Raw genomic sequence first — 27,009 nt, 5'->3', positions numbered from 1 at the left:
AGAGATAGGACATTTTCCTAAGTTACTGAAAAAAAATCCAGCATCACCTTTCAAAATAAAGAAACTCTAACACAGCTATCAGCTTTTCAGAACACTAAAGAAGATTTTCAAGTGGACAAGAAAAAGTTTGGCACCATCATCTGAGCTTTCAAACAACCTTCCCTTATAGTTTCTCCCTGGGTGTAAGGATTCTCCGGCCCTCTTACCATAGTGCGCCATGAGCCAAGAACAATTTCTCATTTCCCTTTTACTGGGAAATCACTCATCAGATGATACACTGAAACTCAGCACGGTGTAAACTTTCTTAAGCTAATTTTTTTTTCCCCGAGTTGATTATCTCTCACCTTGTCATCTTCTATGCCTTTTCTATATCTTAATGCACCATTTCTTCAATGCGCATCTTTTCTCTATATTACACTAGTGTGTTCCAGGGTCATAGCCTCAAGTACAAACAAAAAGGAGGAGAAAAGAAACCGAATGCTGCACTATGCCCTTTCATTGAACGTGCTTCTCCAGGTGGAGTGCTGCTCGGGCTTGGCACAGGCACAAATACACCAAGGCTTTTCTCAACCTGCTCCAAGAGAGCTAAATACTAAGCTTGGCATGTCTTATTTCAGCCAAAGCCTAAAATAAAGGGGCAAAAAAGAGAACAAGAGAGGGAGAAATCAACATTCCTTGGCTTATATCTGGTAAATAGCTATATAACCCTTCTAGGTCAACTGGACATGCTGTTTCTCAGTTTCTCCTTGCTTCTTAAACTAGGAAGCCTTTAGGTTAAGAGCCTCTAGACTTACTATGCCCCAGAGACTACAAAGTCCAGGAGACTGAAAGGAATAGCCAGAGGCACTGAATTCAAGTGTCACCTCCCGCCGAGCTTCTAGTGTGACCTTGCCTAAGTTACCTGGGTTGAGCTTCTCAAAGAAAGTCAGACACCAAGATGTCATCGTTTTCAAGGAGAATCAGACGTGTACTTCTAATGAAGTCACTTTCACGAATCTCCTAGGATTAACAGAATACTGCTATTCCCATTTTATTTTTTAAGAATAGGGAGTCGAAGTACAGGGAGTAATTTTTTTTATTTTTTTTTTCATTGGGGATATATTTAAAAAGACTAATTAAACACAGCCTCTGTGGAAATCAAATCAATAAGAATTAGGCAAGATTAACCTCTGTCTGGCCCTCCAAAGAGGTAATGAACCTCTTCCTACTGCATTGTAACCACCTTAGTAATGAAAAGCATACGCCACCTCATTTAGTTTACCCTTCTTTAAACATTAGTTTCTTAATCTCTAAGATCTTTTTTTCTTTTTTGCATTTCTAAATATTTATCCTGTTTCAACCAATGTCCTACTCCTTTTAATCCTCTTTTTTTATACCTCAAGTCTTTCTCTCACCTCACAGCAGAATACACCCCACTCTTTCCCATGACGGCTAGCCTCTATGTTCCCTTCTCCACCGCTCCCAGCTCTACAATTCTCTCCTTCCTCAACTCGCTCCTACCAACTGAAAAAGTTGTCCTGGCAAATTAAAGGACAAAAAATTTAAAATAAACATTTTAGAACGGTTTGTCTCTTATTTCTCTGTGCAGTCCCAGATGTATTTGTGTCTAGATATCACCTGACTTTTGAAAAGCATCTCTATGAAAAAATAATGCAATGTTTTCATGGCTTGTAAACCATTTAAGTGTGCATTTCCCAGGGAAGGTCATATTTTGGAAGAAAAAAATGAACAATGTTCAGGAATAAAATGGCCAGTTTGCAATAATGTCGGTAAATTTTTTTCTAAATTTTGAGTACCATAAAAGAAGTTTCTGTAAGATAACCAGTTTTTATCAACACCCTCAGGGCAAACTGGACAACTGGAGAGAAAGATGTGCCCGATATTACCATTACATCATATACATTTTTTTTTTATAATGAAACTTAATATCTGTTCAGGATGGTTAGTATTGATTTTAGCCTAAAGAGAGAGTGGTTAAGTTTTCACAGACCCAGGCCAGATGTTGGAGGTGGTAGAAGTCAAAGTCTCATTGTCTGAGTATGGCAAAGTATTAGAAGACATATTGTTTGGAAATGATGTGAAGAACCTGAGGACTGTTTAGTTTTGTGGAACAGAAATGATGCAAAAACAGAGCAAATGAAAAAAGCGAAGGGGTGGACCACTTCTGCTTTAAAGATAGCTTGTTTTTCTGAGGTAAGTTCATGGAAGTTCACATCTAGACAGTAATGCAAATGCTCTCTACTGGTTTTTCCCCAGTTTACTTCAATAGGCTTGGCAGAGAGAAAGGAATATTCACTTATATCCACTTTTATATCTATGGACAATGTAAATAATGCATCTAGAACCCATAGATCTCAAAGTCTAATAAGTCACATATCTCTGAAGTAGACCATGCATTGCTGAGAAATTAAAACACTTTCCACAGTTGACTGTGAAAAGAGATCACGCTAATAGATCAAACTCCAAGACCTCCAGCCACTGCCCAATCTCTTTGCCATATCATCCCTTTCCCACCCCTTGCAGTAGCAGAAGCTTACGCTGTAATGTTACTCAACTGTCACTGATTAGTTCTCTGTGGAGCAAGATATGCTAATTACTCATGTGCAGAGTTAGGGGAATTTTCTTCAGTGCACAATCCATATGTCAAAATGTTGTTTCAGCTATGCTGGATTCAGTAAAACTCCCCAAATTATTTTAGCTGTGGGACAGATATCAGGAACTGAAAAATTTCGGGAACCAAGCTATAAGATTGATCGTCTCTTTTTAATTCCAGTACTAATTCCAGTGGTATAGGCACTCCCCTGTGAGACAGGAAACTCATATTCATGTGTTCCTCTCTTCCTAGCGGCACAGTGCCCTAACCACGATACTATCAAAATTTGGCTGGGAGTCAGAACAACCCGTTCCTCAGTGATGTTGTTCTGCTTGGCATAAACAACCAAGCATTCAATGGAACAGAAATTCATTTCTTAGGTGCACATCCTGAACTCCAGACTACAGCAATTCTCACCTGATAGTCTCAAATTCTCAACTGACATGTAAGTATCTCATGAAAAACAGAACCAAGCTACAAGCTCAGAGAGTGAGTCTGAGCCTGTCACTTGCATTCTGAAGCATCAGGTAGCCAAATTCTTATACTTCTGCATGAACCTGGACCCAAATTCTGCATCCCCTGAGTTTAGGACATTTGTTTGGAAGCTGTGAAACACCTCTGAATGAATACAAACATGGAGCACTTAAGCATTTGGGAAGTCCTGGGTCATGGTTTAAGCATCTAGGATAAGTGCAATAGCTGAATGCTAGCTAAAAAAATAGAAATGGAAATAACCAACAGCAAAACTACTTTGACAACTGAATTTTCATCTTTAGGACTGTGTTAAATCCCACTTAAAGGGGGGATAAATTACATCTCTCTGAAATATTACTTTAGAGAATTCTCAGAAAAAGGCAACAATGTTGCACCACTTACTCTCAAGTCATGCTTTAAATATCTCCCTACGGTCATAAGAGGACCTCCTGATGTAGCTCAATTTGAGCTCTCAGTGGGACACAGTGACTGAAAGGATCCCTGGGTATAAGCAGGGGGAATAGTAGAAGAAATACAGAAAGCGTTACTACTAGGCTTACAGTATACGGTGTTAACCAGATCTTTACTGGAACTTATCTTGAGATGTGTCCATATTTCAAAGGGAATATTAGAATGAACAGAATTCAAAAGACAGCCAGGAGTCTGGCTGTAAAACCTACTGCATATAAGGAAACTCAAACTACTTAGCTTATCCAGTGACATGACAGAGGTAATTTATACTTTAAGGTCCATAAAATTATTATATGGATACTCAACTCCCAGTGAAATTCTCACTAAGAGAGGGACTCCATCTTGTCGGAGGGATGCAGGGATTCCTCGGTGAAAGTCTGCACTGTTATGTGAGGTTCCAAAACATGATCAGAATGATATGTTCTGCGTGAAACAGAACAGAAGCTAGAATTGATCTCAATTTGTTTTAGCCAGTGACACTGTATTCATCAATTCAGTGTTTGTCTGCTAAACCTCAGCTTTAGCCCACAGTTAACATCAGGCAGTCCTTGAGCTGAGAGACTTCCTCCTTGCTTGCTTTCATTCTGTTAACAACAGGACAATGTGGAGCCTTAGTGCTTTTTGCATTGTGCATTGTGCTTTTTTGGAAGTTACTAAATACCTTAAATCACACCAAGTTACCACAGCCGGGTCAGCAATGTCCTCTTTTTCATTTAGTATGACTACAGTGCATGTTAAAAAATATTATTACTGTTGAATGACGTGATTGGCGCTCACTTAGAACATGCAACAAAATAGTACTTGGTATCTTGATCTTAATAGTGTAACCCAAATAATAATCAAATCTTTCATTAAAATAAACTAGATGTTTAAAAATACTGTAGGGACTATTCTAGTCACTAGATTCACATGATTAGCTCCAATTTAAAGTCAATGTGACTTCTTGTATGAGATAAAGCAAGTGCATTTACCCAAAGTATCAAATGGGGATATGTAACTGCAGGATATTCAAAAATCAACCTTGTTAGTATCAAGGTGGAGCCTTCATTTCCTCTTCTGATCCTGTCCCTTTTAGATTCTCCTTTTGAGAAATCATTTTTCATTTAAATGAATAAAATCATTAATACAATTTATTCCACCATGAGGTATAATAGGTACCTCAGGGAAAAGATAATTACAGAAGGAACGTACCTCACAGAACTTGTGGTCTACAATGGTTCCCTCTCATAAAAATATTAACATCCCATGCACATTTGTAGCCTGCTTCTAAGAGGTGCTGAGTATGCCTACTAATGCAATAACAAAGTTTTTGTATCTAAGGCAGAATCAAGTCTTTAAAATGTCCTAACCTAGTTTGGCAGGACCTATCCCTTTAATGGATAAGGGAGTTTTTAAGAAAGGTAAGCTCTCACATAAATAAATATTGTCCTTTTTTGCCCGTACCCAAACATGGTCCACATCCTTCAAAACAAGTTTGGCCTGTCCTGGAATCTTAGGCCGTTACTATGATTACTCCTCACAGCGTAATAGCACAAGCAAAACTACTTCACTGGCCGGAAACTTGCCCATTTCCTTCATGCAGAGGAATTTGTTTATTGATTGAACTCAAGCTTTAATGAGTTTTTTCCAGATAACAAAACAACTTTAAAAAAAAAAGGAGGCTTGGGGAAAAAAAAGAACTGTATTTTTGACTACTAGCGATTTGGACAGCAAATCTTTAACATATCTATTATACTGGCTCAGTGACTAAGTAAATATTACCACTTAACAGCAGAGCCTTCAAACTTGGTTCTTGTGCTATTTATTGAACATGATAAAAAATGTATCATCCCAAAACAGAAGCAAAGCCGTATTTGGTTTATACCGTAAATTTGCCAGAATAAAACACCTCTACTGGACAAGACCCTTGTACATGATGGCTGTAGCCCTTCCTTGCATGCATCTCAGGAGCAAATGCTAGGCCAGCTAACACCAGTTCCAGCCCAGCATCCCCAAGCAGGGCAGCCAGCAACGCGGAGGCCAGAGCTGGCTCTCCAGCTTTCAGCAGTCAGCACCCAGCTGCTGTGCAAGTTATTTTAGCAAGAACCCCTAAATCCTACAAAACAATGTGAAAGACAGGTGCTCTGCCTACCACCACTGGCAGGACGTTACTCTTGGCTTGTGCAGACCTCATGCACACACCTACAGCAACAAGCTCTTCCCCAGCAGTAACTGGGCTCCAGCTTCCTGCCTTTATAGAGCCCTTCCACCTCTCCCGGCGGCATCTGTCAGGTCTTGGAACTGCAGGGAAGCCCAGCATGTATGACAGTTGAGGTCGAGGATACAACCCTTCCAATAGCTACACTCATTAGCAATAGCTCACACAGAGGTCCCTGATCCTGTCTTATGTCTTACTACTCCCCAGCACCTTATGGCACTCTGGATGATAAAGTATGGTGAAAGCACGGATGGGAACATGCTTTATTTCTTCAAGTTATTGAGAGTTTAGAGCATGGAAACCCTCTTTCTACCAAGCTTTCGTCTTGTCAGAGTGCACATGTGTCAAGGAGGAAAACTCAGCAGCTCACCTCAGCTCAGAGCCATATTCTTTTCCTGTCAGTTAAGTCTTCTAGCCTCCCTGCCTCTTTCTTTATTAGGCTAAAATAGAGAGAATGCTTGCTTATCCATCTCAGTCCAGTGTCTGACCATTAATTAACTAACCTTTGTATTTGTAAGATTCTATAAAATTATAGAAAAGAAAGTGTGGGAGGACAGAGGATAATTTGAAAGAAATAATTTATACAGGTGAAATTAATGCTACAGATAATCCAGGCAGAAGATGAAAACAGAATTAGAAAAAGGAGGATAAGTTTAAGAATCTGGTCCAGAATATAAGTCCAGAGAGAGTAATATTAAAGAATTGAGACCTTACTTTTCAGCAAAAGAAGAAACATCAGGAAACAATACCAACAATACAGGCAGAAGCCCACATTTTTCTTAAACTTTTAGAGATTTCCTTAGTGGTAATTTTTAAACTTAACAGTGATATTTTGGATAGTTGGCAAAGGCCTTGTTTTGAACCTGACTAATCTGAAAACAGAAACTAAAACTCATCCCAGCCATCCACAGAAATTGTTTAAAAATTCCCATTCACCCTCTCACATTGATCCACTTGTCCAAAGCCAGATGATCCACCCACGTGATAAAGAAAGTGCAATAGCAGCACGGAACTCTGAAACTAGTATCTTTAGATATGAGCGGTTCTCCAGGGTTGATAGTATAAAGCTGTTTGTCCTTGCAGAGACAAAGGAACTGGTATCCTTATAGTTATAAACTGTTTTAAATCACACCGTAGCTCAAATAATTAATTTTCTAACCTTGTGTCTTCTCCTGTTGTTGGCTTGGCTGCTTCTCTGAATTGGCCCTTAGGGATCCAGACTAATGTCCTGACTGGTGGCCCTAGGGCTACATGTTGTAACCGGCTCTGCTGTGAAGCACATGCATATAACTGTTTATTCAGAGATCTAAAAATTTTAAGTAACTATTGTTTGCCATGAAGAGCTGGCTGACAGCCTGCCTTTAAAAGGGGGTGGAGGGGAATAATATCTATAAAAATGTAAGAGTGTTTACCAGGCTGAATATTACTAACAAGCAGGTTTCTTCAAATTTCAGTTAACTAGACTTCATTGAATTAGATGCTTTTCAATAGCACTGCATCTCTTCATAGGTGCAGTCATCACTGTTACCCCGTGGCTCCCACATAATCCTTTCAAGGCATCCACTAAAGTTATTGACGCATATGTAATAGATAGCATTCTGTTTGTCAGTGAAAATACAAAAAATAATTCTTTGTGCATATTATAAAATTCTGACTCTTCATAACCATACAATAAAATGTTTATTGCACAAAGCAGTGTTTTTGAAAACAGAATTTATCCATTCCTATGAATGATGGGGTTCATCAGTTCACAGAATTGTGCTGTAAATAACACTTAATCTTGACTTGAATGAACTGAAGTCATTAAACCAAGATTGTCCCACATGAAGTTCAAGTTTTGACAAAAAAATCAATCAAGAATATTTAAATAATAAAAAAAGTCCTGATACAAACTACAGGTTAAGAGAGAAGCACCAAACTGAAGCTCTACACCAGGAACCTGTGATCATATACTCTTACTAAAATCCACTGCCAGAAGGGCACGTGAGAGAGAAAAAAATAAAATTTTGCCAAATTCCTTTTTACCTTTCGTATAGCATGGATATTCATATGCTTTGTTTTAAATGGGGGAGAAAAAGTACAAAATAGGGCAGGATTCAACATTTTCCATTTACATTTCACCATAGTGTACTAATACCTAACTTTTCCTGTAGACATAGAATACTCAGTTGTCAGGAAAATAAAACTGATGTGAACATTTAAATGTATTGAAATACAATATAAATTAATTAAGTGAATTATAGGTATGCTTCATTTTCAAACTGTAATCTCATCTAAGAATCACCACCATACACATAAAAGCAAGGAATCAAAAAGGAATAACAAGATGAAAAGGTTTTATGGGTTTTAGTTTAAATGGTGGCACCATCATGAGTGCAGCAAGTTCTGCAGACCGCTGCAAATGAGCTCTAATTAAAACAGAACACAGTAGAAAGATAAGAAAGACATACAGAATAGATAAATCTAACAGAAAAGAAAAAGGATATTTCATTTTATGTTTAGAAGAACTATTTTTGTATCCTTTCACTTGTAAAGATAGCAGTGCAAGTAACAAGCAGATCTACAAACAGAAACTATGAGGCATAAATATTAGCAAAAAAAAATAGAATAAACATTTGGAACATTTTTAGTAAACATCAAATCTATTATGATTAAAAGCTCTATGCCTCAGAACCTCTTACAAAGGGAGAAAATCCTGCCTGCCTATCTCACTTGAAAGCTAAGAAGCCCAGTGCATTCAGACTCCCACTTCTCGTTCTGTAAAAAGCTGGCCTAGAACATAGCATCAATCTGGATTTCAGTGCTTTCTAGTCTGAACTTCCGTGAACAGCAATTATGTTAGATCTAGAAAAGCTACAAACAGCACCATATATTCCTAAGCTTTGTCTGCTGCTACTTCCTCTCTTAGTTATGTGCATAGACTGAGTTAGAGGACATCCTTGTAACAGAAATCTCATCTTTGTACATTCTGATATGCCTTCACGCTATTTCAGTAAACCTCTGTAGCTAGGTAAGAGTTTCAGTGGGCAGAAAAGAAGGACAATGTTTCTCAGATGTTTTTCAGATAGCGGATCTTTGAAGCTATCTGGTCGGTAAAAATGATTGAATAAAGCTGGTTGGTAGCAAGCTAATGCAGAGTCCCAGTTTGTGTTTTTTAAATCTATATCAGATAGACTGCTGGCGACCTTCAGGGGTTTTTTATTTGTTTGTTTGGTTGGTTGGTTGTTATTGTTCATCTGATAGCCATATGATAATTTATTTGATAAAGCTGTACAAACTCTTTCTGTGGACCTGGTACAATTTTCAAACCTTTTCTGGACAACTACTGACCCGGAGGCAGAACATGAGTGATATCATCAAAGATACGTATCTAACACATTATTTTCATATATACACATTTGCAATGTATGACCATCCATAATTACAAACAGTCTGTTTCAGCACCTTTTTATGTCAGTGTAAGAGATGCTGGCAACACAGTCACGTGATATTACTTTTACCTCTGCGGGTGCACAGTGCCAACTGGCAGCTCCCCAGAAATACTGCCATAAATGAAGTTAATTCTTACTGAAGCTTCAAGTACACAGAATGCCAAAAAACTCTTTTAGATTAGACATTTCCCCTTCTGCAGGAAGATTACATAAGATTAAACAGATTAGCATGCGAGGATCACACCCACTAAAATTAAGAACGCAAAAAAGACCATTTCATGAACTCATAACTTGTCAAAGCATTGATATTTTCAGCTAAGATACTCAACACTTGATCTTTCCTGCAAGTGATTTTTATGTATGAATTCGAATAAAATGCAAAGAAACAAGCTTCACTCTTTCTCTGTATTCTCCTCCTCAAAACAGAGCAAATGTATAACCACATATTTTAGGCAACATTACAAAAGAGGAGGCTGTAGTGTGAACCCCAGGGAGGAAATGACCCTTGCTGAAGTGTGCATGCTTTGGCTGGCGCAAAAAAAAATAAAAAAAAAAAAGAAGAAGAGACAGCAGCAACTGAAAAGCTGTTTGTGAAAACAGATGAAAAACAGAATAAATTAATCCCACTTCCGCCCCCCCACACACACATGCACATCCTCCTTGCTAACCAGGGACCTCCTCATTAAACTTAGTATTTAAATGTCTTTGTACCCAAAGTCAGTTGCAATAACAAGAACTTGCATTTGTCCAATAAAAACTATGAACAGCGCTAAATATTTTTGAACGCCATCTACTGGCTCCTTTTTTCTCAAACTATGCTATCTATAATTACAAAGCATTTTTTTCATGAAAGATATAGCTAAGCAAACTAAACCTGACACGGAGTTCAAGCTTTTTCAGCCAAGGTGGAGCCGTTCTTGCCTACAGTGAGCTGAATTTGGCTGTAGAAATTATCAATTTAGATGCACTTAAGGACCCAGTCGTCAGGTATGTGGGCAACAGCTTCCCTCCTAAGCCACTGCTCCTGCCTCCACGAGGAACTGCTGCCTCCACCCCTTGCTCCTCCGAAAGGTTCATCCATCGACACACATCCTCACCTCCAATACATCAGCCGCAAACTTCATGCTCATGGGCTCTTTCTCTGCAGTTTTCCACAGTCCTCTAGTGAGGATCTGTGAATAAACTCCCCCCTGCAAACACACACACACACAGAATTACAGAAGCTTTTGAAGTTTCGGGTATAGTTATTTTTTCTCCCTCAACCATAAAGTTCCATAATAATTCCAGGCCTTTTCCTCAGCTTCTTAAGAGAGCTAGCTCTCCCGCTTCCATGAGCCAGTGTTTCACAAAGCCTCAGCTGCTGAAATCAAGATAGCTGCAAAGGAAGCTCAAATCTTCTTTCTAAAGTAAATTTCCAGCCTCTGCGGTTAAAGAGAAAAGTCTGAAAAAACTAAGGCCCCAGGCTCAAAAACAGAGGCAAACAAGCCTCAAATGTATTATCCAAAAAAAAAAAAAAAAAGCCTTAGAAAGAATGGCACACTGTTTTTGAATTCTTTAGATACATAAAATTAATTTTTGGTGAACATTTCACCACTCAGATGCCACCTTTAAAAATATGTATATATATAAACAGCTTTGAAACCTCTTTCAAAATGACCAGCAGATACAGCCTGTTATGTCCTGCCTCTCCTCCCAGCAGGCCCTCAGCTTCTCAGCTCTTAAGACTGCACTTCCCAGACTTCTGGTCTGTAAAGGAACTGAGGCATTACAGCAGGTTTGCTGGGCTCATCTTATTCTTACAGGGACAGTATGTTGCATGCCATGAGATAAATGCCTTTATTAAAACACATGATAAAATCTCCACAAAGGTCCAAGGTTGCTGTGCAGAACACGGCAGAAAATTTGTGGTGTGGATAAGAGTAAATGCACACATTTAGCCTGTGTGCATCATTTCTGTTGCATTCCACAGTTCTCTGTGTATTTTATGCTTTCATTTAATCAAATGTGTATTTGCACCCACCAAAGTGTGATATATCTCTATCACAGTTTTAACTGTTTATTCTATAACTATCTTTGCCAGAAACCATCTTTAATCACAGTACCATTCCAAGTTATGCATGAGGTTTTAATTCCTACAGTAGCCAAAAAAATATTTCCATTAGGAGGTAAACTCACTTGTCCTTTTGCCTATACTTTCTATCAAATGAATATAACCTCTATATTAAGTATCAAGGACCAGATTTACTAGAGCAAAATACACACTGATGTTTGTACATATTCAAACTGCGGACCCAAAAATCAAGGTATGTGTACTTTTTTTCATCACTCTATATTGATAGAGGTATGCAAACGAATGCAGAGGTGTAATTCTTCAGGTATATGTCAGGCAGATTTGTACATGCATACCTGGCTAAGATGCTGCGTATATTCTTCTCTCTGCTAAATGTTCAGGAACTCATTTTATAAAATCTTCATCTACATATTTTGAATTGTAACCGAGTCCTATCCAGAATAAGTTGGCTGGAAAATCTTTAGCAAGTAGGGTCCGTACAACCCACGTACAAGCAAAGCAGTCTTCATTGGATCGGAGATAATTTATGCCAAAGACTTCCAAATTTCTATAGATATCAAGCACAGTTAGTGTACAATAAGTCATTTTAATCCAGGATATACTGTACTCAGGATAGACATGTCAATACTTTAAAGAGCTTTCTGCCTTTAAAATATCAACATAAATAAATAGGAAATAACTTTAAAACAAGAAATGTTAAGCACACACACAGGAAAAACATCTTCTGGTTTTGGGTTACTTTACAGTAGTAAGCTCAAGCTTCCTTTGTGTCCCAAACCCACCCTCAGCTTTAACCTAACCCTCCAGCAAATATTCCATCAACAAAGCACTGTTGCCCTCTCCTTTCAGGTCTTCACCACCTTAACCTACACTCCTGTTTGTAAACCGATCTTCCCCTCTTCCCATTAGCACCAGTCTCATTTGCCTTCCTTATCCCCAGCGGCTTGTGTTTTTCCCTCTTGGCTTAAGCCATAAACTCATATGTGTAGAAACGTCAGCGTTTTTAAAGCACTGTATGAAGATGGTGCATTATACTAAAGATAGATCCAAGTATCCTTCCTCACTCTGAACGCTATCTTGTTCTTCGAATAGTGTCATTCATTCCGGGGGGCCAAATTTTGTCCTTCCCTTTGTCATGTAGAGCAGTATCTGAGCCCGTGAATAGTCCCACTGATTTAAATGGAACTTATTCATTCAATCAGCCATTAGTAAGAATGGAAGGAGAATCTGACATTATATAGTAACATTTCTAATATATGTCTTCTGATGGCACAGAACAACCTACTAATGATGAAACCTTTGCAAAATGTAACTGCCATTACTATTTCTTTTTTGACAAACTTGGAAAATCCTAATTTCTATGAATGACATTAGTTTTAAAGGATATTGTCAAAAGTATATTATAATGATGCTATGAAAGCTGAGCAGAACACAACACGCGTATGCATCTGTTTTCACATTACAGTACAGCAGAACACAGTACATGGCATTTTTTAAAAAAAGACATCATTCATAATCGTTTAACCTCAAACATCCACTTATTCTCAAAGAAAGCTATGAAAAATAAAAATACAGTTAAATAAATATATATGTAGCTCACCAAATCCACGTACAGGTTGAAATCAAATTTAGTTGATTTAAACTACATTTCTATGCATTAACTTCATAAAGTTTTAACATAATCATGCATTATCATCATTACTTTTCAGTACACAAAAGCATGAAGCCACTGGGCATTCTGAAATACAAGAAATGCAGGATAAGGCCTTGAAATGCAGAGGAACTTAGCATTTGAAATGGTCAGATTTGTTGAATTAACACTTGCTCTGCGCTGCAAACCAAAACAGAGTTCTAAAATAAAAGAGCTCCTTTAGATAAGCTCTGGTGAAAGGAACAGATCTGCTAAAAAATAGCATTGCAGGTGCCACAATATTATTGTGTATACATTGCTACTGTATTTTTAATAGTCACTCATTTCTTTGGCGAGCAACTTGTAAAAGAATTATTCATTCCCTCTGTGCATACATTTTGAGAATAATTCGCTGTACTTTTCCAAATTATTTTCAAAGTGTACGCATACGGGAAAAGATACAAAACTTTTCCCAGGCTACATTTGAAAGCTTGTCAGCACTCAGCTCTAAGGCCTTTAATCCCAGGCTTTAAATAATTTAGGTAACACTTGATTACTCCATTGCTGGAACGTCAAGCTCTGCAAAATCTGAGTAACACAGTATTTGAGGGGAGAAAAGAGAGAATACTCTGCTATAAGCACTGAAGTAAAATACATTTCCTGAGAACAAAACATAAACTGCAGCCTTGTGTTTGCAATGCAAACTGTGGTAAAGCACCACTGAGGCTACCTCCCAAATAATACTTTATTCTTGTTTCCACTAATAAAAACCTTTAGTTAGGAGTTCTATAGTGCACTAGCTGCAGCTTACATGCTACAAAGTACAATATTCATTGGCTTAAGGAGCAGCTTTTCTTAGGTTCATGCTGTTTAGTGCTATACCTAGGCAGAATGTTCATGTCGACTTCAAACAAACCAAAAAAAAAAAAAATTTCCCCACTGCAGACACACGTACACACACACAGGCAATTTAGTCAGCAAAAAAAATTAAAATAAGTTTTACCTTTCTTGTGGACTAAATTTTTCTTGAGAGAACAATTTCATTTTCTCAGGTAATCCACAGGGGATTGAATATTTGCTGTCTCTATGCGTTTGTCAAAAAAAAATAGTACAAATTGCTTTGTTCTCTTGGATATATCTGTATCTGTACTGTTAACAAAACCTGTCTCTATTTTTCGGTCACGTTCTCCACTCGAAAAATAGTTTTATCGTTCAAACTAAACTTATCTGTACAAAGTTATTTACATCCTTTTCGTTGAGGTAATAATCATGAACATAACAATGTGGGCTGTGTGACAATCTATACATATTTCATTACTCATAAACACCAACTTACCCAATAATAATTAAACACCCTGAAAAATTAACAGAAGGGCAAGAAAGAAAAAAATATCCCTCCAATTTTCCTGAGAATTAAATTTTCACTTATTAGGTCCTTTAAGATCCCTTTGCACTTCTGCCTTTGAATCCTTATTTGCACAGAGGAATACAAAGTTTTTCTCTTACATCCGTCAGTCCTTTTTCACTAAAAAGCTCACCGTTTAGCCCTTTACGATATATAGTGCTAGAAAAGCGGGAGCAACAACAACAAGCCCACAATTGCCCTCAGCAGAGTAAATAAATGGCACATTTGACTCTTTCTCATACCATTTTGAAACTAGCCCTCACACAACTAGTGCCCTGACACCTCATCCATCAGCTCTAAAAGCGCAAGAGCAGCACCCCACGAGCAAACCTCTTCTCTCCTACACCATCTCCAGAGTCGAGGCCCAGATGAGAAGCAGCCTTATCTTCCAACATAGCAATGATACACCTCTAAGATCAGACCTTGGCAATTTGACCTAAAGCCATCCTTACTTGCAAAACAAAGTCTCCATCATCTTCAGAGCAAGGAGGAGAGTGAGAGGGAAAACGGGGTTGGGGGGTGGGGGGGAAAGTCCAGTCCTCTGTGACCTGATTGGAAACTTTGTTGTGGCAAAAAGAAAAAAAAAATCTCTTTGGTCAGTTGAGAAAGTGCCTATGGTTGCTCTTGTATTGGGAGGGTCTGTTCAGGGCTCCTCAATCTTTTCTCTCTCCCCCTTCTCTCCCCTTCTCTTGTTTCAAAAGGGGCCTCTGGTCAGCGCTGATTAATAAGTGTTTTTTGTTGTGAAGTGTTGAATAATAGAAGATGGCCGGTGACCCAGGAAAGACTAAACCTTGTGCTACTTTATTGTGGCAAGCTGAGAAAGGGGCTTTAGGACAGAGACCCCAAGCACTGACCCGCACACATCCTGCGGATTCCCTATTCATTCGCACAGCCTTACAGTCGCCCAGAGCTCCCATTGTTTGCCAAGCAACAATGGAGATTTTGCACAGAAAGTAAAGCTCTTTTCAGATTCCTCGCTGATGTTTTGCATTGGGGAAACACCATCCTTAACATTTTTTCCCTTACATGCGTTTCATGACAACTTTTAGGATTTGGGGTTTTATTCTCATCTCTCAAGACTTTCTATATAAGCCTAAGAAAGTAAATGTTTTCTCTTAGAAGATACTTTATTTTCTTTTTAATTACACAACACATTTTTTTTTCCTAGGGAACTGCTTCCCCAGCAATCTAGGGGGGGAAATGAGATTTCTTTTATTTTATTTCTTATCATATCACTATGCTTTAATGCACACCACATACCACTGCAGTTCCTAAAAATAACTGTATTCAAGCATCTTCTCTTTTGAGTAGGAGCCAACTGGAGAGCTACTCCTTTCCAAAAAAAGCAGAAGATTGAAATCTCTTGGTTTATTTCTGCCCTGATTAGGCAAGCCTAGCTTTTATCTCCTCCCAGGCTAGTCCCTTCCCCACTCTCCAAACAAAGAGTTCACATGCAGCCACAAAGAAGGGCAAATGCCACTCCACAGACTTTTTCTGATTTACCTGTAGGGCTCAAACCACATTTCTCATTCTAACCTATGCATTTATTTGCACTCTTACCATGTGGATAAATAACTCACGCAACTGTCAAGCCTTTGGGTAGGAACACAGCTAGATGGATCAGAGGCCTCAGAATTGCACGGTTTTGTTTAATTGCTTTCTCTGGCCTGTTGTACATGTATTTCCATTCCTCTATGGCATCCACTTACACACGTCGCCAAGCGGCTGGGAGGTTTGGCTATTTGGCTGTGCCTTGTGTTTGCTGTTTATGTGTCTTATTGTGAATCTGCCAGATATTAAAAAAAAAAAAAAGACAAAAGGAGGTTGCAATCAATAGGACAAATTCCTGTTAAATTGCTAAGAATGGGATTTCTTCCCCCTCAGTTATTTGAATTTATAACTGACTGCACATTTTTATCAGGACCATTGCTTTCCCTCGATGTTTACACCTGTGTAGGGAGGTCTAGAAATCCATCCTTTCAAGGTGAGGGGGAAGAGACCAGTCTGTCAGAGAAACCTTTAACAGCTGAAGGGGGAACAACAGTCTTTATTAAGGATATTGGGCAGCAGAATTACCTTGGGGGGGGGGAGAAGGGGGGGAGAGAGAGAAGGGTTGTAAAACATCCATTTGCAAAGGCTTTTAGGCTGAAACTCTTTCATGGGTGGCGAGGGGAGGGGGAGGCAAGGCGTGGGCTCGGCCACCCCCGGCTATTTCCATTTGTCAGCGCCTCAGAGGAGGGGTCGCAAAGCCAGCGGTGTGGAGCGGTAGGCTGCACGGTGGTCCGGGCTTTCAAAGGGCTCGCCTGCACAAGCCCGGAGACTTGTTTCCCAAGCAGGCTTTGGTTACAAGTGGAATGAGTGCGGTGGCCTCAGCTGAAGCCTTGAGCGGCCAGGCCCGGGCCCAGGAGGGCTGCTGAAAGGCCCCGAGATGGGCCTGGGCTTGGCCGGGGCCGGATGGGTCTCCCTCCCCCGCTGCATCTCAGCCTTTCACTTTCATGCCTACCAGATCCACTTAAAACGTTAGAAAGGGGAGAAGGGGGGAGGGGGGGAAAAAAAAAGAAAGAGGAAAAAAAGCGCCCTGATCTATTGTTCCCCTGCTCCATTGATATGCTAATTCCCCTTGTGATGGCATAACAAAGAACACCTTGCACTTCTAAAAGACTTTTGTGTCCTGTCCGGAGAAGTTTATTATCAACTAATTAGCAACAACTTCTTGCAATGAGTTGGGTTACATTTTCATAAGCTTTGAACAAACATCCCGAGCTGCGTTGTGTCAGGATGATGGGCTCGCTAAGGAAAATAGAGTCCTAAATCAGGGAATGAGCTTTAATAATTAGCGCCTGCTATATGTGGAGCGTCTGCCTAGATAGGTCTTCCTCGGAAAAACTTGACTCACATCGCTTCCAGGCTTGCAAAGGGCCATGACATGCACTCTACAAAACAAAATCTTACTCAAGGATGACTGGCCTTTCCTTTCTCGTACTAACGTTCTTCTATTGTAAGGGAAGAGCATTTTAGACTGACGGTATTTGCTCCAAGCGTAATCAGTATACGAAAAGGTTCAATATAATTAAGTATTCATATTAAATTTTATTTAGAGAGGCTAAGTTTAGGCAGTCTAGCGCTTTAAACAAAAAGAAATCGTCTGGCGAAAGTGAGGGTTGTATTTGAACTGACAGAACGGAAACACCTTTAAACGGCACAGAATTTTTTTTAAATTCCACGTTAGTCATATAACAGTCTTTTCAGAGGATGAACTGGTCCCAGAACTAGGTTAGCTCAGTCCTTCACGTTTTCAGTGGACTGCTTGTATCATTGGAAGCACAACAGCATGCTGCTTCCTTGGTTTGAAGTGAAACTAGGAAAGAACAAGATTTTATTTTTATCGCGGTGGTAAGTGCTGGTTGTCTTCTTGTTAGCTTTATGCAATCAGAATAGTGCAGGAAGATTCCTCTGAAATTAACTGCATTGTAAGGCTTATTATTCTATTAACTAGAAACAATATACTTATACTGTCACTTTGTATTTTGTTTTTTGGTGGGGGTGGGTTTGGTTTTTTTGGTACTGCAACCGAATCAATTCTAGATTCCTGCTGTAGTTTATACGTGAATCTCCAGCGTGCACTTCCCTGGCCTGAGGAGAGCTCTGAGGAAGCTCGCAAGCCTTGGGCCCGTCAAGCACAACGGTTGTTGGGATGCAGAGCCAAGCCGTTCTGCCGTGGCCGCTTTTGAAATTCACCTTATGCTCTGCTATTCAATTCATCTAATGGGTAAACACACTCTCCATCACTCGGTCTCTTTCTGTCCCCTTCTTCAAGCGATTTCATTTGTTTAAAACCCTAAAAGGTGGAATAAGGTCTTACTGAAACCCGGCAACGTAAGGGGTGGGAGTGGATTAGATTCCTTCATTTCCTTTCGGTAATCCTAAATGCAGCTATCTCTGGTTCCTTAATCTCCTCTCGAGTCGGATTACCACCCATTTGAGCAAGTGCAGCTGGAATTAGGAGATGAGACGGGTGTGAAGAAAGCGCCAAGAACTCCAGAGGTGACCGCGGTGTCGGGGTGGCTCCGGCGCGCCCAGCCCCGTGGCCTCCTGGCGGCGGAGCGGGGCGGGGCGGCGGCTGCAGCGCGGGGACCTAACCGAGCCGAGCCGAGCCGGGCCGGGCCGGGCCGGGCCGGGCCGGGCAGAGCCGCAGATCAGCAGCGGCATCGCTCGGCGGCCCAGGCCTTTTTCCGCGGTTTGCTCGGCTCCGCCGCGGGGGCCCCGGGGCGCCTCGTCTGCCCCACGAGGGGCTCTGCCAGCCCTGCGGTGCTCAGCCTTGGGCACGGCCGGGCGAGCTAAACCCGAATGTGTGTGTACGTACGTGTACACGCAGGCACACACATGTCTGTGCCTGTATTGCCTAGAAGAAAGAAGCGACGTCCTTAGCTAGCCGCGGAGGCGCGGGGCCAACACCGTCGTGCTTATGCGTTTGCCCAGCTGAAAAAAAAACCATAACCAAAAACAAAATAAAAACAAAAAAGTAACCCCGCACGAAATCACATGTATGTGAGTGCGGCTGCTGTTTTAAACAATCCCTAATATTTGATTGAAATGGAATATGCCACCATGTATATTTAAGCTTAAAGCTTTATTTTGAAAGGCCTGTAATCCTTTCAAGGAGATTTTGTTGATATAAGACTTCATTGGAAAGTAATTGTGGATTGTACAGCTCTGACCTTTGCAGGAAGCAGGGTGCAGGTCTGTACAGCTGAGAAATACTGTGCATCAATTTATTGTGAAGCCCCTGCAGACCAGCTAAGTATGCGTACAAGTTCAGGAATTTATTTAAAAGGTTACAATTAGTGGTTCAATCGTCAAAGTTAGAGACGTGGTATTTTTATATTGAGTGAAATACATGATTTAATTATACTCCAAAAAAACAAATTAAGGACAGGCCTTCTACACAAATTGGAGGCAGCTAAATGCTCTTTTGTGCCTGCAGCTCTAAGGAGGCTGTGATGCATGCGAAGGAAAGTGACTGACTTAACTCATTGGGATTCAGGGAACGACCTGCCCTCTTTTGAAAAAAAAAAAAAGTATGCGAGCGTGTGTGTGTGTGTGTGTGTGTGTGTGTGTGTGTGTGTGTGTGTGTGTGCGTGTGTGTGTGTTTTCGTGTGTGCGTGAGAGAGAGCGAGAGGAGGGGGAGACACTCACAGTCCTGCTTTCGTGAGCTGAGAGCTACTGATTCTAAAGCAGAAAGTATTAGAAGAAACACAGCATCTTGTCTCTTTCCTGCATTTACACAATGAAATCACTTCTTTTTTTATTCCTGCTAACCGGCCGTTTTTGTTTGCATCCACTCTGAGCCACGGACGATGGGAACAAACAAGTACTTAAAAACAAACAAAAAACAAAAGCAAAAAAAAAACCAGTCATGCTGGGATGAGGATTACTCACTTTATCGCTGACTGTAAGTACAAAATCTCCTGCTGCATTTCAGAGTAATACTGAGAGGCTGTTCTGGTTTGGGTTTGAGTTGTTCGGTTTTTGTTTGGTCCTTTGCTGCCTTTATATATATATATATGTATATATACATGTATACATATAAAATTCCTTCCTAAAGAATTTTCTGCATGATTACTTTAAAGAGAAAAAAATGAGAGGAAGAGAGTGGACGGACGGCTTAGCTTTAAGCAGAGGCAGGAGGCAGCCCGAGCTGCGGGACTCCTGCGGACGCGGGCGGCACGGAGGAATGTCAGTTCCCAGCGGTGCTGGGGGGAGAGGGAGATTTTGGACATGAGTTTGTGGGTTCATCTGGGCTGAAAGAGCCTTTTCTGGCACGGGTTTGCGCGCGCGTGTGTGTACATACGTATTCACAGGCAGCGTGGTCTTGCTCGAGTCTCTTTGGTATAACGTGAGTCCGCCCAATTTGAAGGAATGTGGTGACCAAAATCACTTTCGAGCTTTTTTATTATTTTTATTTTTCAAGTGTACTTGTGATAGAGGGACTTTTCTCCTGGCAGGATTTGATTTAAACACGCTAAGACCAAAACTGTCTTCCTCTCTTCTAACCTAATCGCTTTTCTCCCCCTCCCCTTCTTTTTTTCTTTCTTTATTTCTGTGTGAGCGCTTCTGGGAAAGGAGATTGGGTAGAGGGAAAGGCTTTTCAAATGGTGGGGGGAAAATGTAAGAGAATTCAGAGGGTCCGGGCTTTCTTTGTGTGGTGCTGAAGCCGCGGAGCTGCTTTGTGCTTTGGAAGGAGAAAATGGCGAGTCCTATTGTGTTTAGGCCATTTTCTTCCGGTACAAGGGTTTTCCCCCAAATCCTAAATACTTCAGGGCTCTTTTGAAAGAAGTCTCCCAGCTTATGAAGTGTGAATGGCTACAGCTCTGCCTTTTCCCCAGCCAGGGCTACCTCACGTTTGAGAGAGCCCACACATTTCTCCTCACAGGGCTAGTACGCAATTTCTAAAGCTGCTGTCTTCAGATCCTCTTGCGTTGGAGAGACAATTTCAGCTGCTCTTACCCAGTGATATTCCGTTCGAAGGGAGGGGGGACAGGTTATGGGAGGAGGGGGGACAGGAGAAATAATAATCCGAGACGTGTAACCTATAGCTGTTTTAAAATGTCAAGAAGGAGAAACAGTATCCACCTGAGGGGAAAAATCTTCTGAGAAAAGACTCGCTAACCGATGAGAGGCATTCTGAGTTTCCTCCTAAATTATTTAAACTTTATGTATATACATATGTGCGTGTGTGTGTGCACGCCCGCGTGCTCGTGTGTGTATATATGTATCCGCATAGTAATAAATTACTGTAATCTGGGAAATAATCTGTATATACGTATCGTGGGATTTTGCAGCATAAATAAGGATTGTGTGCAAACTATTCCTGCTATAGCATGTAATGAAAAAATAGCTTGCAATGTTGTCAGTTCTTTTCAGGTCAGTGGGCAGGTAGGTACTGCTTACTGAAAACTGCCTCTGAATTTCCACGTTAATCTGTTTAAGGAAACAACTGAGAGTTCCAAGTTTTAAAATTATCGTCTGATATTAATCGCTTTTCATTACAATGTGCAATTGCTCGGGCGTCAGTGATTAAAACTACTTTAAAACAGGAGAGCTACCGAATAAAACCCAAGAAAGGTAAATTCCCCCCTACCTCCTTCCAATGTGCCGAATTTAAAAATATTGCTACTACTAATAAAGCAAAGGCGATTTTAGAAGTACCCTGGAGCAACCTGCGGTTTCCTTCGCCCTTTGACAGTAATTCCCAGCGCAGGATCGAGTTTGTGCGAAACACCCAGCGCTTCACAGCCGCGAAACAGCACCGCTCGGCCGCCCTCCTGCAGATCAGAACCATGGACAGAGAACGGATATTAAGCTAAGGTGAGAAAAGATACTCACCCCGGCAAAAAATTAAGTAAATCGGACTGAAGGCACCCGCAGAATAATGGGAAACTTAGCCGGTCTGCCTTTCTTATTTTCCGTTTTGTGTGACTGCTCAAGTTTCCAAACAAAAGACTTGAGAAACGACATTTAGAATTCTCCTACATGAGAGCAACCTCTATTAAAATGTCATGCTAGTATTTTCTCTTCTTACTGCCCGTAAAAGAAGTAAAAAGATTTCTCCAGTCTGCATACGATTGCTTTTTTTCCCTTCTTCTACGAGCCAAAAATAAATCTACTGCTCGAATCAGCTGAATGACGGTGGTGTAAATTAAATTGATTTTATCAGTGATCAAGTTCCACAACTGGAAAAATTAAATGCCACTTTGACAGACAAGGATAATATGGAACAGATCTATAAAACGGCTCCTTTGAACAACAACAACAACAGCAACAACATCAACCCAACAGGAGCCTAGGTACTGGTGATCCCTTCTTCCTCATCCCACTCCGTTGTGTCACATCATTTAGTTTGCCTTTCTGCGGTACCGAAATGATTGAAATCGTTGTTTGATGCAGAGGGACTAGTGATGATGAGTCATGGACTTTATGCCACAGTAAAGGCAACAGACATTGCTCTAAGGCAAATTTCTTTTTTATTTTGATCACGCTTCTTTTGGACTCCCCTCTCAGATGCACTTTACCGTCTTTCCAGCCCACTCCACAGCTCCAAAACCGCTCTCAGCAAACACAGAGCCGAGCTCCGAGAACCACAAGCAGCTCCGCGTCCATCTAAGAATCGTACAAACACACCCTCGAAGCCCTTTAGCCATAAAAACCCTACTTCTGCGCTTCTTGCCGGCCCCCGCAAGCCGCGAATTTAGGAGGAGGCCTCGGGCGACCCCGGCGTGCGCGCTGCGGCGGCCGCCTGCCCCGCCGGCCGCTCGCTGGATGTCCGACGGGACCTACGCGCCGCCGGGCTGCGGGCGGCCCCGCACCACAGAGTCTCATCCTCGCCCCCTGCCAAGCCGCTTGAGCCCGTGTGTGCCCCGCTGGGGACGGGCACACGGAGGGGACAAAGCCGGGGGCTGCGCAGGGCCGGCTGCCCCCCTGGCGCGGGGGGGTTTCTGTTCCCATCGCCGGCGGGGGGCTGCTGTGGAGCGGGGTGAGCCCGGCGGGGAAGAGGACGGGGGGAGCGACGCGGCGGTGCCGCAGTGAGGGGGGGTCACTTGCCGTGAGGGAAGGCTGGCCTCGGGGTGAGCCTAGGACCAGGCTCCTCTTCCTCGCTATGACTGTACGGATTCATGTGACATTGAGGCTGGGGAGGTGGGAGGAAGCGGGGAGGGGGAAGGAGAGGATCCGGAGGGAAGGGGGAGGGTTGAACTTTCTGCCAGGCTCGGCTTTTCACACCTTTCTCTCCTCAAGTTGGGAGAGGACTTTTTGGGAGAGAGCGGCTCGGCGGGGTCCCCTCCGAGCGGGTCCCCCGCGCCCTTGCAGGGACCCACCCGGCTGGGGCTGCGCGGGGATGGGATTGTGCCGGGTTTCAAGGACACGGGAGATGATCAGGACTTTGGGAGCCAACATCTGCCTGGCTGGTGACGTCAGCAGCCCCGTGTAATCCTCTTGTACTGAAGGCAGATGCCTTATTTGTTTGGCTGGAGAGGCATTAATCCCTAATTCTGGAGCAGCAAGCGAGGGGGAGAGACCGGACCGCTTCCTACCCCCCGAAAGCAGCTAGCGGGACTCTCCTCCTCCCGTTCTCTCTGCGGCTCCAACAGGGCAGAGAAGCCGCCAGCCCTCGGCAGGTTTGACCATTTCATTTTTTTTATTGCTTTTTTTTTGTATTTGGACTGGGTTTATTATTCTTATTCGGATGCCTGGATCTCTCCCCGCGGATTTCGTTCTCTGCTCTCATTCGCTCCTCAAGAGGAGAAAGAAGGGGAAACGACAAGGTTTATCTCTCCCCCTCCTCCTCTTTCTTTTTTTTTTTCATTTTTTTCATTTTTTCTCTTTCTCTCTCTCTCTCTCTTTTTTTCTTCTTTTTCTTTTTTTTTTCTTTTTTAAAAAGCCTTTCCCCTCTTTTTGCTTTCCGGGGGTGCTTTTGCAGTGGCGGGGAGGAAGGCTGCCCTGTGCGGTTCCTCCCCAGCCGGCAGCTCCCCATCGCGCTGCAGAGACCCGCTCGCCCCGGCGCTTCGGTGATGGGCGAAATGCCCGTCCTTCCTCGGCTGCGGAGGCTGGGGTCTCGCCGGCCCAAGTTCCGCCTTAGTCCGTGTCGTCCCCTTTTCCCCTTCCCCTACCCCTCCCCTCCCCTCCCCTCCCTTCCCCTGCTCTGGCTCCCCCCCTCTCTCCCTTTTGTCATTGGCAACTGCGCGGCGTGCGGGCTCCGGCGCTGTTCCCTCCCCGCCTGCCTTTCTAATTCTCTCGCTTTGTCTGTTTTCCAGGCGATCGTAGGCAGGAGCCGCGGTGCCGAGGGGGGCGAGAGCCGCCTTCCCGCCTCGCCCCGGGAAGCCGCGGAGAAGTCTCTCTCCGGGAAGCTCAGCAAGCCGCCGTCGCCGCCGGAGCGGAGACGCCGCCGGCGCCCGGAGCCCGGAGCCCGCCGGCGCCGCCTCTCCCTCTCCCTCCCTCCCTCCCTGCCTCCCTCCCGGGGCCTAGCCCCGCGGCAGCAGCAGAGGTCAGCCCGCCGGTTCGCGGTCCGGCCGGGGTCGAGCCGCCGGGCGGTGAGCGGTGCCTGGCCGCCCTGCTCCTCCCAGGCGCGCCCGCGGCACCGAGGCGGAATGGTCCCCCTCTCGAGCGGTGAGAATGGCGATAGGCGTTATTATAATAATAAAAAGCTTAGGCTGTTTTTAAATTTTTTTTTTTTTGGTAATTCTAATCGCTTTACCCCTCCCTTCCTCACTCGCGCAGTTCAATGTAGGCAGGCCAGATGGGCTGCCCAGACCCTCACGGGAAAGGGGCAGGTGCGAGTGAGTTAATTTTTTTTTCCGCTTTACAAAGAAAGATGACACGTCCTGCTCTTTTATTTTTCACCTCGCTCCGCCCGAAACATCCCCCGGCCGAGAGGAGCGGAGGATGCTCTGGGAGCTGCAAGCTCCCACAGTCTGCGCCGGAGCGGAGCCGCAGAACCAGGCGGACAAGCCGAGGAGAGAGGCACGGTCCATCTCAGTTAGGGATAAAAAATCAGAGGCATCGAGTAGCGGAGAGCCAAAATCACGCTCTTAAAATCACGTTAAAACGCTGGCGAAATTAAGGCAGTCACCTGGGAGGTGTGTAATAGACACACGCTTAATTTCTGTCCTTTATTATTCCGTTAAATACATATTTAACAGCTTCCTGGTCATTGCAAACAACAGATGGGCTAGTAAGAAAACTCAAGCATGAATTACATTAAGCTCAGGCCAGGAAGGGACTAGGGGGGAGGGGAATTACCTTCTTTCGGGGATCGGTTGCTATTTTGCTTCCAAAAAGGGAGAGAGGGAGGGGGAGCGCTCCAAGGCTCTGACTCTCCGTGTTCACAGCGGACCTTGATTTAATGTCATACAATTAAGGCACGCGGTGAATGCCAAGAGCGGATCCTCAAGGCAGCATTGAAGATCTTGCTAGAACGTAACATATTAACCTTAACAACAACAAGTTAAAAATCAAAATGAAGAGACAAAGCAATAAAGATCTCAACAGCCACTCACCGAAGGAAACCTAGACTAAACAGGAATCGCAGTTGGAACGGCTCAGCGCCTCGGAGAGGAAAGACCGCTGCCACGGGATAAGCATCTGATGGGGCAGTTGTCATCAGCAGGTAACGTGAACGTGCTGGAGTACTAGAGCGGTGCGGTAGCCGTGGTGATTTTCAAGGCAGTGGTTGGCCGACCTCTCGCTTTTCTGGGATAGAGTATGTAAAGTCGATTAATGAGAAATAAATATATTTTCTAATATTATTGTAGCGAGGATTGTTCATTGCGTACCGACCAGCCGCTAGCTAGCAATGCAGGCCCGGCAATGGCTCCTCCTCTTGCCAGGCTCCTTGACACGGTGCGATCTGGAAGCCGAGGAATGCGGCTGCGGGGGCAGCGGAGCGGTCTGCGGGGCGTGTGCGCGGCGGAGGGGGGCCCACAGCGGAGCAATGTGCCCGTGGGTAGCTGGTGTGCACGGAGGAGGGAGAGCAGAGCAACATGCGGCGTGTGCGCGCGGGGAGGGGAGCAGGAAGCGGAGCAATGCGAGAGGGCAGCGTATGCGGCGGGGAGACAGCAGAGCAGTCTGCAGGCTTTGTGCTCTGGGCCGGGCAGCAGAGCGATGTGCAAGGGGGTAGATTATGCACGAAGGAGGGGGGAGGGAGAGGAGGGGACAGCGACACGGGCAGCAGAGCGGTGTGCAAGGGGGAAGCGTGCATGCTCTGCGGGGAGGCACCGGGACGCGGCTTTTGTGGAGGCGGTGAGCGGCGGGGCCGCGGCAGTGCGGGGAGCGGAGCGGGGCCGGGGGGCGGCCGGGGCCTTTGTTGCGCGGGGCTTCGCCGGCGGCCGAACAAAGGGGGCGGCGGGGCCGGGGCCGGGGCCGGGGTGGGCGCTGTCCCTGGTGCTGGCGGCGGCGCCCAGGTCCCGCCCGCCGCCCGCCGCGGCCGGCTCTGACGGCGCGGAGCCAGGGAGGAAGCGCGTCCCGCGGTGCAAGGGGGTGCCTCCATCCCGGAGGCACCGACGGGAGCAGTCCCAGCAAGGAAAAGAAAAAAAAAGCAGCAGGGGAGAAGTAACCAAATTGCGTTGAAATGCAGGGGAATAAGCATGGATAAGGGTGTGGGTAGGGCGGGAAAGCGGCTCGGTACGCGCCCCTCCCTGTGCGCGCTGCAGAGCCGCTGCCCCGACGGGGTCCCCGGGCAGGTTCCCAGCGCATCTGCCCCATCGGGCCCCGCCGGTAGCGCTGGACCGTCTCCGCCCTGCACCTAAAATACGCGGGCTTTGAAGCAGGTATCTGGGGGGCTCTGCAGCCCTCCCGTCCCAGCTCCGACCATCTCCAGGAAGCGCACGCCACTCGGCAACGGGCCTAATTCTTCACTGCCCGTTATCAACGGCGACCGCAATCAGCCCAGGGCGGTGTGGTCTCCAAAACTTAATAAGGCAAACCAACGAAATAACAATACTAATACCAAGGACAATAATAATAACAATAATATCCGTCTGGTGTTTGAAGGGGCCCTCTTTCTTCTTGCGCTCTTCAGAGACCTCTGAACTCAGTGATTTTTTTGCCACAGACTGGGCTGCAGGTCGGACTCATCGTCTTCTCTGCAAGGGGCTGAAGGGGACAGTCCTTGTCCCTTTCCCGGCCTCTCAGCTCCGTCTCTCCCTTGTAATCGTCCCTGTGTAGTCCCGCGCACAGATGAGACA

At 43.9% G+C, this 27,009-nt stretch overlaps 2 long non-coding RNA genes across 8 annotated transcripts in view; one reads left to right on the top strand and one right to left on the bottom strand.

The window, feature by feature from the left end:
- Window positions 1–25,917, bottom strand: part of LOC104143164 (uncharacterized) — a 166,911-nt gene extending 140,994 nt beyond the window's left edge. For 4 of the 7 annotated variants that reach the window (XR_011139204.1, XR_693860.2, XR_693861.2 and 1 more), the window contains exon 1: window positions 25,324–25,584. This is a non-coding gene — a long non-coding RNA (uncharacterized lncRNA). The other 3 variants (XR_693863.2, XR_693864.2, XR_693865.2) reach the window with 3 other exon arrangements.
- On the top strand, window positions 19,472–24,485 carry LOC138066034 (uncharacterized). Its single transcript, XR_011139205.1, has 3 exons — window positions 19,472–19,724; window positions 21,519–23,445; window positions 24,082–24,485. It is a non-coding gene; the product is annotated as an uncharacterized lncRNA (long non-coding RNA).
- Window positions 25,918–27,009: the final 1,092 nt, after the last annotated feature.

The sequence above is a fragment of the Struthio camelus genome, chromosome 2 (assembly GCF_040807025.1).
Source record: "Struthio camelus isolate bStrCam1 chromosome 2, bStrCam1.hap1, whole genome shotgun sequence".
Lineage (NCBI taxonomy): Eukaryota > Metazoa > Chordata > Aves > Struthioniformes > Struthionidae > Struthio > Struthio camelus.
The sequence above is the reverse complement of the archived record's forward strand: the minus strand, read 5'-3'. Positions and strand labels throughout refer to the sequence as shown.